This window comes from Notechis scutatus, chromosome 2, assembly GCF_049901735.1.
Source record: "Notechis scutatus isolate UNSWTSFEM ecotype Mainland chromosome 2, rNotScu1.2, whole genome shotgun sequence".
Taxonomy (NCBI): Eukaryota; Metazoa; Chordata; class Lepidosauria; order Squamata; family Elapidae; genus Notechis; species Notechis scutatus.
Genome location: NC_142010.1, coordinates 163,152,053 through 163,164,685, shown reverse-complemented (window position 1 = coordinate 163,164,685; position 12,633 = coordinate 163,152,053).

Genomic DNA, 12,633 nt, shown 5'->3' with positions numbered 1-12,633 from the left:
TTTGTGTCTGGTTGTATATTGGTCGCTATTTTTTCAATTCTTAGAATGTGGAACTGTTTGACTGTATCTTAGAGTAGAATAGAATTCTTTATTGGCCAAATGTGATTGGACACACAAGGAATTTGTTTTGATGCAAATGCTCTCAGTGTTCATTAAAAGGAAAAAAATACATTGGTCAAGAATCATAGGTATAGCATTTAATAGTCAAAGGGTACAAATAAGCAATCAAATCATACCAGGAAACATAATAATAAGCAATCAAATCAAATTATACTAGTAAACAGTCAATTTTAAAAAATCATAATGATACAAGCAACAAAGTTACATTCATACAGTCATAAGTGGGAGGAGATGGGTGAAAGGAAGGATGAGAAAATGAATAGTAATAGTAATAGTGATGCAGACTTAGTAAATAGTTTGACAGTGTTAAGAGAATTATTTGTTTAGCAGAGTGATAGTGTTTGGGGAAAAACTATTCTTATGTCTAATTGTTCTGGTGTGCAGTGCTCTATAGTGTCATTTTGAGGGTAGGAGTTGAGACAGTTTATGTCTGGGATGTGAGCGGTCTGTAAATATTTTCACACCCCTCTTTTTGACTGAGCATTATACAGGTCCTCAATTGAAGGCAGGTTGGTAACAATTGTTTTTTCTGCAGTTCTAATTATCCATTGAAGTCTATCTGTCTTGTTGGGTTGTAGAACCAAACCAGACAGTTATAGAGGTGCAGATGACAGACTCAATAATTCCTCTGTAGAACTGTATCAGCAGCTCCTTGGGCTGTTTGAGCTTTCTGAGTTGGCGCAGAAGGAACATTATTTGTTGTGCTTTTTTGATGATGTTTTTGATGTTAGGTGTCTATTTTAGGTCTTGAGATATGATAGAACCTAGAAATTTGGTGGTAGTATGGCAGGGTTTCTCCTAAAATCTACCACCATTTCTACAGTTTTGAATGAGTTCAGTTCCAGATTGTTCCGGTTGCACCAAGAGGCAAGTTGTACAACCTCCCATCTGTATGCGGATTTGTCATTGTCTCGAATGAGACCAACCAGAGTTGTATCATCTACAGACTTCAATAGTTTAAATAATAGATCATTTGAGATGCAGTCATTGGTATATAGGGAGAAGAGAAGTGAAGAAAGCACACAGCCTTGGGGGCGGGCTGTGCTAACTGTACAGGTATCTGATGTGATTCTGCCTAGCTTCACCTGCTGCTTCCTGTCTGTTAGGAAGTTTATGATCCACTTACAAGTGTGTTCAGGTACCACTAGCTGGTTTAGTTTAGTTAGGAGAATGTTTGGAATGATGGTATTGAATGCTGAACAAAAGTCTACAAAGAGAACACTTGCATAGATATTTGGAAATTCAAGGTGTTGTAGAATGTAGTGCAGAGCCATATTAACAGCATAGTCTGTCGATCTATTTGCTCGGTATGCAAATTGCAGGGGATCTTACAGCAGATCCATGATGGTTTTCAAGTGGGACAGCACTAGCCTTTCAAAAGTTTTCCTAACTACTGATGTTAGAGCATCAGGTCTGTAGTCATTCAGTTCCCTGATGGAGGGTTTCTACGGCACTGGGGTGATAGTAAAGCATTTGAAGCAAGAAAATACATAGCACATCTCTAGTGAAGTATTGAAGATTCGGGTGAAGATTGGGGCCAATTGGTCAGCACAGACTTTTAAGCAAGAAGGAGTTATCTTGTTTGGGCCTGGTGCTTTTCCTGGCTTTTGTCTGTGAAATAGATCATGCACTTCTTTTTCTGTGATCACCAGAGGTTGTGAACCCAATGGGTTGGTGTGCTGTATTAGCATACTCCAAACCCTCGCAACTGATTGGTCCAGACGGACAGCGACCTGATTGGTCGAAACCCCGGCCGTGATTGGAGCGCTGAGAATCTACCACGATTGGCTGTGCCGATCGCGGGAGATTCAAAGCGCTGCCATTGGCCGCCGAGCCGCGAGCCAGCCCTATATGAAGGGCTGCCACAGCTTGTATTTCCCAGACTGTTCCTATTCTAAATAAAGAGCTGAAGTCACTAGAATGGTCTCGCGTCTCATTCGAACCGATCTACCTCAGATCTAACACTGGCGACGAAGGTGGGATCGTGAGACAAGGAGACCACCCAGCACGTGGCGAGGCGGCACACAGCAGCAAGCAGCATGGCCGGCATCAACTCACCACCCGCACCCTTCAATCCCACTACCGAGGACTGGGAATCCTATACCGATAGGTTCCAGATGTTCCTCGAGTGTAGCAATCTTAAAGATGCCAACGGCCACAAGAAACGGGCCGTATTCCTCGCACACTGTGGGCCGGCAGTGTTTAAGATGGCCAAAGCCTTGGCCAAGCCGGAGGACGTCAAGACCATGGAGTGGGGCGACCTTGAGCCCCTGCTACGAAGCCACTATGCCCCCGTCGTGCCCATCCTCATCCGGCGGCACGAATTCTACAGGCGGGACCAGCGCGAGGGCGAGGGGCTTGGTGACTTCATAGCGGCACTATGAGATTTGGGCGGCCTGTGCGAGTTCGCCAACCTGGAAGAGGCCCTGCGAGACCGCGTCGTCCTGGGACTCCGAGACCCCATTCTCCAGAGCCGCATCATGGCGAAGGGCGACATCTCCCTCGCCGATGCGCTCACAGAGGTAGCCACGGCTGAAGCGGCCAAGAAATCAGCGGCTCAGATGCGGCAATCGAGCATCACACCATGAGCAGCGACCGGCGAGACGACACCAAACCCTGAAAGGCGACCCGAGATCGACCACCGGGATGCAACCACGCACCACGGCGACATTGACTCCTTCTCAGGAACCGAGGACGATGAGGAGGAAATCCACCGCCTGCAAGCAGCACGAGGGCGACAGGAACCCCAAGGTCGTAAGTCGAGGTTCCAGTGCGCCGGTTGCGGAGGCGATCACCCCCGTTCGGACTGCTGGTTCCTCGATGCCGTTTGCCGACAGTGCGAGAAACGGGGACACATCGCCAAGGTGTGCAGAAATAAAAAACACTACAGCCCGCGGCGGCAGATGGCAGCCCTCGGAGGCAAGAGAACACCCCCACCAGATACCGAGACCGCCAGACGGAGAGCCGCTGGAGCCAAGAGGGTCGGAACAGGTGGCTCAATGAGGCAAGGCAAAGGGAGGAAACACACCAGACCGTCATCGTCGGCCATTCCTCCACAAGCGACGCCAGAAAAGTATACGTGACGGTGGGGATAGAAGACCAGCCATGCGACATGGAGGTGGACTCCGGGTCCTCCCTCTCCATGGTCTCATGGCACACCATCAAGCGCCTGGTTCCCTCCATCCGCCGCAAAGAATTAGAAGACCAAACACTAACCCTCAAAGACTACCAGGGAAACCGCATCCCTGTAGTTGGCAGAGGCCATTTTAAAGTCACCTTCAAGAACCACACCGAAAGAAATGGGTGCGTTTATCTTCGACTGCTTATCTCACCCGGCCGGACGAGCCAGTTGCAACCCAGGGACGCCGTTTCGTGTTGCGGATTCCTCCCCAGGAATCTTCTGCAAAGAAGACATCCTCCCTTCAGGTGAGCATGGGCGGAAAGTTCTCCAAAAAGCAGATAGCATATTTGCAGGAATTAGGAGAACTAACGAAGAGCTCAATTCGTATTCTTAAGAATCAGGGCAAAAAGCTCCCGGTTCCAACTAAAAAGGACCTTATCACCCTTTTGACTTACATTTATACACAATATCCGGCTTATCCGGAGAAAGGGTCCTTGAAAGTCTCCACATGGCAACGTTTGGGTGATTATTTTCATGATAACCCCAGGGCTCTGCCAAAGATTCTGACCACATGGAGAATAGTCCTGGAATGTTTAAAAATCCATGGTTTAGCACTGACCAAAGCCCCCCCTGGGTCCTCCTCCTTATACAGCTGAAACCAAAACAAAGGACGCTTTCCCGTTAGAAGCTTCCTCCTCCACAGCTTCTAAACCCATAAATCCTCCTAACTTAAATTCTGCGGAGGATCAAACGCCCATGGGAGCGATAGCACAAGCCATGGCGCAAGGATGCAGGGAGGGCTCTCTTACCCTGGAGGAGCTCTCTCTCTGTCCTGTTGAATATGTAGGAGATAGAGCTGGAAATATGGTGCCTAGACTTGAACCTTTACCCATGAAATTAATCAGAGATTTAAAACAAGCCGTGGCCATGTACGGCATCCAGGCACCATATGTCAGAGGCTTCATTAACACCATCAGCACCTCCCTTCTCATGTTACCCCAAGATTGGAAAGATCTTTTCCGTATGATACTGACTGGACCACAGTATGTTGTTTGGGAGTCAGACTTTCGCGCCGAAGCTGAGAGATTTGCCCGCAATCGTGGCGCGGCCACGAGAGCGGATGAAATCTTCGGTGCGGGCGATATATGGACTTAGCAGCTCAGGCGACTCTCCCACAACGTATTCTTGCCTCTATCAGTATCATAGCGGTCAAAGCCCTTGACAAAGTCGATGATCCTACCTCTGGCATCATAGGATCTTTTTCAAAAATTACTCAACGCTCACATCAGCCCTATGCTGAGTTTGTAGAGGAGCTTCAGAAAGCCATTCAAAGACAAATCTCAAATGAAGAAGCCCGTAAAGAGCTTCTGTTAAAACTGGCTGTTGAAAATGCAAATGAGGATTGCAAGAGGATTCTGCAGCCTCTATCTGCCCGAGGGGGGGCTTCCCTCTCGGACTATATGTTTGAAAGTAAACAAGAAAGCAGCAAGGAAAAAAGATATTGGGAGGGCGACCCCTAGTGGGCTGGCCTTTCCAGAGAACACAGATTGATTTCACCGAAGTACTAACTCCATACGCATATCTGGGCTATAAAATGCTTTCAACTACTGCCTATCCTTCACTTCCCTCTCTGTCTCTACCTTCTCAACCCACTCTGGTTCAACTTCAGCAATATCTGGGTACCATAAACTGGGCCCGACCTTTCCTGTCTTTAACCACTGATATTCTTTCTGCATTGTTTGAAGCCCTTACCTGGGGGGAAAAGCCTGCTGACATAATATCCTTGCAGCAACCTCAGCTTCAAGCAATACATCACCACAAAGAGCTGAGCTTGCTGCAACCATATTAGTCCTCCAGAATTTTAATGAACCCCTCAACTTGATCCTAGACAGCCTATATGTTACTCAAATAATCTCTACTATTCACGATTCTTATCTCTCTCCCGCTATTGATAAAAATCTTCTCTCTCTTTTTGTTACATTGCAACACCTTATTGCACAGCGTCAACACCCCCTCTTTGTAGCACACATTCGTAGCCACCAACCCTTCCCAGGAATCCTCCAGGAAGGCAATGATGTGGCTGATCAAGCGGCTGCAGGCATCATTACATCACACACATTGACTCCTTGGGAGAGCCATTCTTATTTCCATCAAAACACCAAAGCTCTTATGAAACATTTCAACCTCACTATGGCCGAAGCTTCAGCCATTAAGCAACAATGCCCCACCTGTAGTCAACAAGCCCATTCCATTCCCTTAGGGGTAAATCCCCGCGGGTTGAAAGCCTGCGAAATATGGCAAATGGACGTTACCCAGTTTCCTCCATTTGCCCCCTGGAAGTATCTGCATGTCACAATTGATACTTATTCAGGGTTCATAATGGCAACCCCGCAAAGAGGAGAATCCTCCAAACATGTCATCAATCATTGCATTCGCACTTTTGCATCGTTGGGACGCCCAAATGAAATAAAAACAGATAATGGTCCTGCATACACTAGCACAGCCATGTCAGAATTTTGCGCTAAATGGCAAATTACCCACAAATTTGGGATCCCTTATAACAGTCAGGGACAAGCCCTGGTAGAGAGAGCTAACTTAACGCTAAAAACAGCGTTAGAACGACATTTGATCAAAGGGAAAAGAACCCCTAGCCTCCCGGCGATGCAAGACACTCTTAATCTCTGTCTTTATACTCTCAATTTCCTCAATCTCTCCGGCACCCCTGCTATGACGGCAGCGGAACGACATTTTTCCTCCCCCACTTCCCCTGATTCTCCCAAACCACAGGTATACTACCGCCAACTGCCAGACCTTACTTGGAAAGGCCCTGCTGGTCTCCTCACCTGGGGTTGTGGCTACGCAGCTATCCAGCTTCCAGATCGTGTCCTGTGGGTTCCTGGACGACACGTCAGACCATACCACCCCAAGGTAGAAAAATCACCACCTGCAGAAAAATCACCACCTGCAGACATATCATCATGATTCGTCTCGTTGCCTTGCCGACCCTCTTCCTCCTTCTTGCTGCACATGCCTCCAAGGTCTCCATTCCATCTCGAGTGACGTACTTTACGCCAGGTACTCCCCTCCTGCTGACCTGCACTGCATCTGGGGACATTTCCCCCCCCATCTCAGATGGTCAACACTCCCTCAGCCATGGCTCCACATCTCCAGCAATGCCTCTTTCCAGATCAACACCTTTGAACGCCCTCCTCGGACTACACTCCTCATACTTCGTCCTACTGCCACTGCCTATTATTGCTCTGGTCGATGCCTCTATGATTCCATATGTAACATCTATGACTCATGGACAGTCCTCAGACCCCGTTCACCCCATCGTCATCACAGACAACTCACGAATCAGCCTGACATTCATGCTCAGGCCCCCACCTTTCTACATCGGGTTAAGAGATCGCAGAATCCCACCAGCGTGTCAGATGGCTGCACCCCCTGCCTGACCAAAACCACACGAGCAGGCTTCATTCAATTAACTCTCATCTACCATACCCAACAACCGCAGAAGTGCCTTCCTACCGGAAAAACTTGCCAAAACAACGGGACCATGTACCATCTATGCAAGATGAACTCAAAAACCATTTGCTACGATCCCAAAACAGCTGTTCGTCTCAACGTTACCTTATGGGCGGGACTTCCAAGAACCTCTGGCAGATCTGATCCTGAGGGGGAGGGAAAACTTTATTACCTAAACCACACCACCGTGCTCAAGGACGGTACTAACCCAATTGTTTTAACCTTTGATGTTTGTGTTGCTTGTTCTAAACCAGGGGGGCATTCATGTGGGTCGGTTGACTGGAAAACAACATACGCTCACAATCATAAATATTTGTGTCCTACACCCATCAACTGGGCCATAGGGAACCCCAATCAATGGGTCCCTTGTGGAGGTTCCATCGAGTGCTCAGGTTGGTCTTGTGTCTGTGATTATACTGGGGGAGGGTACAAAGGCTGCAATCATCTGTCACATTTCAAACGAATATCAGGGTCTACCACAGACAATAAGGTAGAAATCACCATCTCCAGACAACACCCTACCTTGGATACTTATGGTATAGGGATTGATGGCACAGGATCGGATCCAAACACTTACATTACCATAAAAACCGAAGTGATATATGAAGGTAAGGAAACATAATTGGGCTGGTCGGTATATAATAATTTAAGGAAATTAGAAAAAGCCCCTGATACCAGTGTAATTGCAAAAAACTTGTTCATGGATATGGCAGAAAAAATTGCAAAACAACTTGCAATAACCAATTGTTTTGTCTGTGGGGGAACCACCACAGGAGAACAATGGCCGTGGCAAGCCTTGGAAGCCTCACCATCACTGTTCAACAACATGTCTTCTGTAGGAAACATAACAGCTAGAATAGTTTCCGATCCACTTATCTGGACAATTACCACCAACTTAATTGGTAGAAACTGCTTTTCCCGAAATGGGTCCACTCCAGTAGGACACCTCCTTTGCTTAGGTACATGGGATAACTCCTACCAGATCTGGACAGCACCTGACAATGCTACCACCACACCTGCCAAGTTCAACACCTCCCTCCTCCCCTATCTCAATGACACAACATCTTCCCAAATTTGGACAGCCCCAAATAACATGTATTGGATTTGTGGTAACCTAGCCTATCCGTCCCTTCCTGCAGATTGGCAAAGGTCATGTGCATTGGGGTGGATAAGACCTTCCTTTTTCCTCCTCCCGATCTCCATTAAGCAAGAACTAGGCATCCCTGTGTATGATACATTATCCCGCAGGAAAAGAAACACCGATAATGCCTTTGCAGGCTTCCCCTGTCAATCAGAATATACAGGGGATACCTAGACCTAACCCCCACATATATATGATTAATAGAATTATTCGCTTACAAGCTGTTTTAGATTTAGCTGGCCAACGAATAGACAAGGCTCTAAACACTCTAGCAACTGCTAGACAAATCACGCACAGCTGTCTACCAAAATCACTTGGCTTTAGATTACAAACTAGCCAAAGAAGGAGGAGTGTGTGGTAGGTTCAATCTTACGAATTGTTGTCTTCAAATTGATAAAGTTGGCAAAGTAGTAGCACAATTAACAACTGAGATGCGACAATTAACCTATAATCCTAATCAAGTATGGCAAGGTATTGATCTTAAAAATATTTTTAGTTCCTGGTTCCCAAAACTACCAGGATTACAAGCTATAGTAGCTCTCATAGGTATGATTGCTGTAGGATGCGTTATTCTTCCATGTGTATTACCAATTTTTATTCGCACTATCTCCAATAGTCTATCCTTGTTAGCTGAAAAGCGCGCCATTGCACAGGTTAATGCCCTCTGGGAAAAGGAACCTCTGTACAAAGTCATACCCTCAGAAGACCCTGATGCGTGCGCTCGCACGAGTTTTTGCATGGGCAGTGACGAAGATCCAGAAGAAATTTCTTTCTATAAAACTAAAACAGAGGAGATGCAGTAGTAAATTAGTTTCTACAGCTTCGGTACAGGCTAGGCCTCATGTAGGCTGTAAGTGTACCAGGAACAGAGATCATCAATCAAGAAACACGTCATCATGGGCGGATAACTGTAATGCAGGCGCTGATTTGTTACCTTGTACCTTTCACGCTGACCATGTAACTGATTGGATGTTACTATGTGTGCACTAATATTCCTTCTCATGTAACTTAATGATTGGATAGAATTCACTGCTTGTGACGTATCACTGTGTGTTTTTTAATAAAAGAGCTTCCCGAACTTGTGATCGGGGCAGCTCATCCAAGATAGAACCTGCGTTGGTGTCTTTCTTGATGCATTCGACCACCCAGTGGGCAGCCTTCCAAATGCGGAGCAAAGCCGCACCTGACCATCGTCGACCGGGATCGGCCGAGCCTGTTGGGATTACAGTGGTTCGCACCCCTAGGCATTGAAGTAACCGGAATCCACCACACCGCAGAGTCGGACTGGGAAGCGGCGCTCGTGGAGGACTTCCGGGAAGTTTTCGACGACAGCCTAGGCAAGTACCGGGGGTCCCCTATCTCTTTTAATATAGACCCGAGCATCGCACCAATCCGCCTTAAGCCCAGACGAGTGCCATTTGCACTCAAGCCCAAGATCGATGAGCAGCCAGATAAGCTCATCGCGCAAGGGGTACTGGAGCCAATCGATCATGCCAGGTGGGAGACCCCCATAGTCACCCCCATCAAGCCAGATGGGTCCGTGAGAATTTGTGGGGACTATAAGGCCACCCTAAACCACGCGCTCCAGCAAAGCGCATACCCCGTCCCAGTAGTGCAGCACCTTCTGCACTTGCTGGGGGGAGGCCGGATCTTTGCCAAACTCGACCTGGTACAAGCCTACCAGCAACTGCCGGTCGATGTTGCAACCGCCGAAGCCCAGACCATCGTAACGCACCGGGGGGCTTTCCGTTGCAACCGGCTCCAGTTCGGAGTCAGCGTGGCACCCGGGGTCTTCCAAAGCCTCATGGAAAGACTCCTCCAGGGCATAGAGGGGATGGTGCCCTACTTTGACGACGTCTTAGTGGCCACGAAAAATGAAAAGCAACTAGAAGCCCGGTTGAGGGAGGTACTGAAGAAATTCAGAGACTCGGGACTCAAAGTCAAGAAAGGGAAGTGCCAGCTACGGGCTGAGAGGGTCGAATTCCTAGGGTACCTCCTAGACAAACAAGGGATCCACCCCACAGAGAAGAAACTGAGAGCCATAAGGGAAGCGCCACGACCCAAAAACAAAACGGAACTGCAGGCTTTCTTGGGACTGTTAAACTTTTACAATGTCTTCCTACCTCAAAAGGCGACCGTGGCGGAACCGTTGCATAGGCTGTTAGATAAAACAGCCACCTGGACCTGGGGAGCACGGGAGGAGAGCGCCTTCAACAACCCAAAGAAACTGCTAACATCTGACGCGGTACTAATCCAGTACAGCGAGACCCTGCCATTAACGGTAACGTGCGACGCATCACCTTTTGGGATCGGCGCCATCCTCAGCCACCAGCTACCAGACGGGAGGGAAGCACCCATCGCCTTCTCATCAAGGACACTTTCAAAGCCGGAGCGGAACTACAGCCAGCTCGACAAAGAGGCCCTAGCAGTCGTCGCCAGCGTCAAGAAATTCCACAAATACCTTTACGGTAAGACTTTTACAATCATCACGGACCACAAGCCACTGCTAGGGATCCTGGCAGGAAATAAGGCCACACCGAACATTCTATCACCAAGAATGACAAGGTGGTCTGAGTTCCTGTCAGCATACAATTACCAGCTGGTTCACCGACCCGGGAAGGACATCACCCACGCAGACGCCCTGAGCTGACCCCTGCCCGACCTAGAAGACGACCCGGCACCCACGACAAAGGTACTTCAAATAGAGACAATACCCAACACACTAGTGACCGCGCCAGACATTGCCAGAGAAACAAATAAAGACAAGCGGCTGGCATGAGTCCTAAGCTGGGTTGGAAAAGGATGGCCGGAAGGGGACAGGGACGAACTATTCAGACTCTTCAGAAACAGACAAACTGAACTCTTTACCGAGAAGGGCTGTATACTTTGGGGAGACAGAGTGGTAATCCCGGAAACATTGCAAGAAAGGGTATTGGGGATGCTGCATGAGGGGCACCCAGGGATGGTTAAGATGAAAAGCCTGGCCAGAAGCTATGCATGGTGGCCAGGCATGGACAAACAGATCGAAACCTGGGTAGCCAAATGCAAACAATGCCAAGAATCCAGACCCAGTCCTCCCACCGCCCCAATACATGAATGGGAAACACCAAGAGGACCGTGGTCTCGGATTCACATAGACTTCGCGGGGCCAACCAAGGGGCACATGTACCTCATCACAGTAGATGCTTACTCCAACTGGCTGGAGGTAAGCACCATGAAATCAACCACAACGGAGGCGGTAATAAGGAAACTGGGCAAACTCTTTGCCACACACGGCCTGCCAGATATAATAGTATCTGACAACAGGCCCCAGTTCACCGCACTAGTGTTTGAACAATTTCTGGCAGGCCAGGGCATACGCCATGCGTTAACCGCGCCGGCAAATCCGGCGGCGAACGGACGGGCAGAACGCATGGTCCAATACACAAAAAAAGCCATACAGAAAATAGAAACAACCAACATACAAGATAAAATCAATAAAATGCTCCTCATCCAACATATTACACCTAGCACAACCACAAATAGAAGCCCGGCAGAACTAATGATGGGCAGAAAACTACGATCAACACTAGATAGAATGCACCCCACATACACCCCTGACAAACCCCCGGGTTCCTCCAGCAAGCACAGAAAATTCAACATAGGTGATGCCGTATACGCAAAAAACCTGTCAGGGGAACCACTCTGGATACCAGCAACAATCACCCAAATAACCGGCCCCGTATCATACCGACTAGAAACAAGCGACGGGAAAAACTGGAAACGGCACATTAACCAACTGAGGTCCAGAATAGCCAACAACCATACACCCGAGCAAGAAACTAGAAGGGGGGGGGAAACGGCAAGCGTTAAAGAAAGAGGGACCCCCCTAGCGCAAGCGGAACAACCCCCATCCGGAACAAATAACCCGCAAATAAACCGGTCCTACTCACCAGTAAACGCAGGACCAACAGAACAGGCAACCCCGGAATCGTCACCGGGAAGGAGCAGCCAGGCCAGTTCAACCAGCCCGGAAAGATCCGGCGGGAACAACAGAGACGGCAGCTCAACCAGCCCGGGTAGACCGGGAGGGAGCCACCAAGAAAGGCCCAGCCCGACCTTCCAGGCGGTTCCATCCCTGGGAACCAGAAAGACAGAGAAGGCCTCCGAACCGGTCGACAACCAAACGAGAACTGAGCCGCGCAGGTCAACTAGACAGGTGCGAAGCCCTGCCTACCTGCGCGACTACGTCACGACGCACCGACAGACGAAACCAAGAGGGGAGGGGTGTGCTGTATTAGCATACTCCAAACCCTCGCAACTGATTGGTCCAGACGGACAGCGACCTGATTGGTCGAAACCCCGGCCGTGATTGGAGCGCTGAGAATCTACCGCGATTGGCTGTGCCGATTGCGGGAGATTCAAAGCGCTGCCATTGGCCACCGAGCTGCGAGACAGCCCTATATGAAGGGCTGCCGCGGCTTGTATTTCCCAGACTGTTCCTATTCTAAATAAAGAGCTGAACTCACTAGAATGGTCTCGCGTCTCATTCGAACCGATCTACCTCAGATCTAACAGTTGGGGTCAGTTGTGGTTGTTGTTGATGTGTTTGAGATGGGGTCAATTGTAGGAGGCTTGTCTGTTGGTGTGTCTGAGATGGTGGTTGTGGAGATAGGTAGCTGTAGTTTCCTTTCAAACCTGCAGAAAAACACATTCAGGTCATCTGCTAGTTGTTGATTTCCTT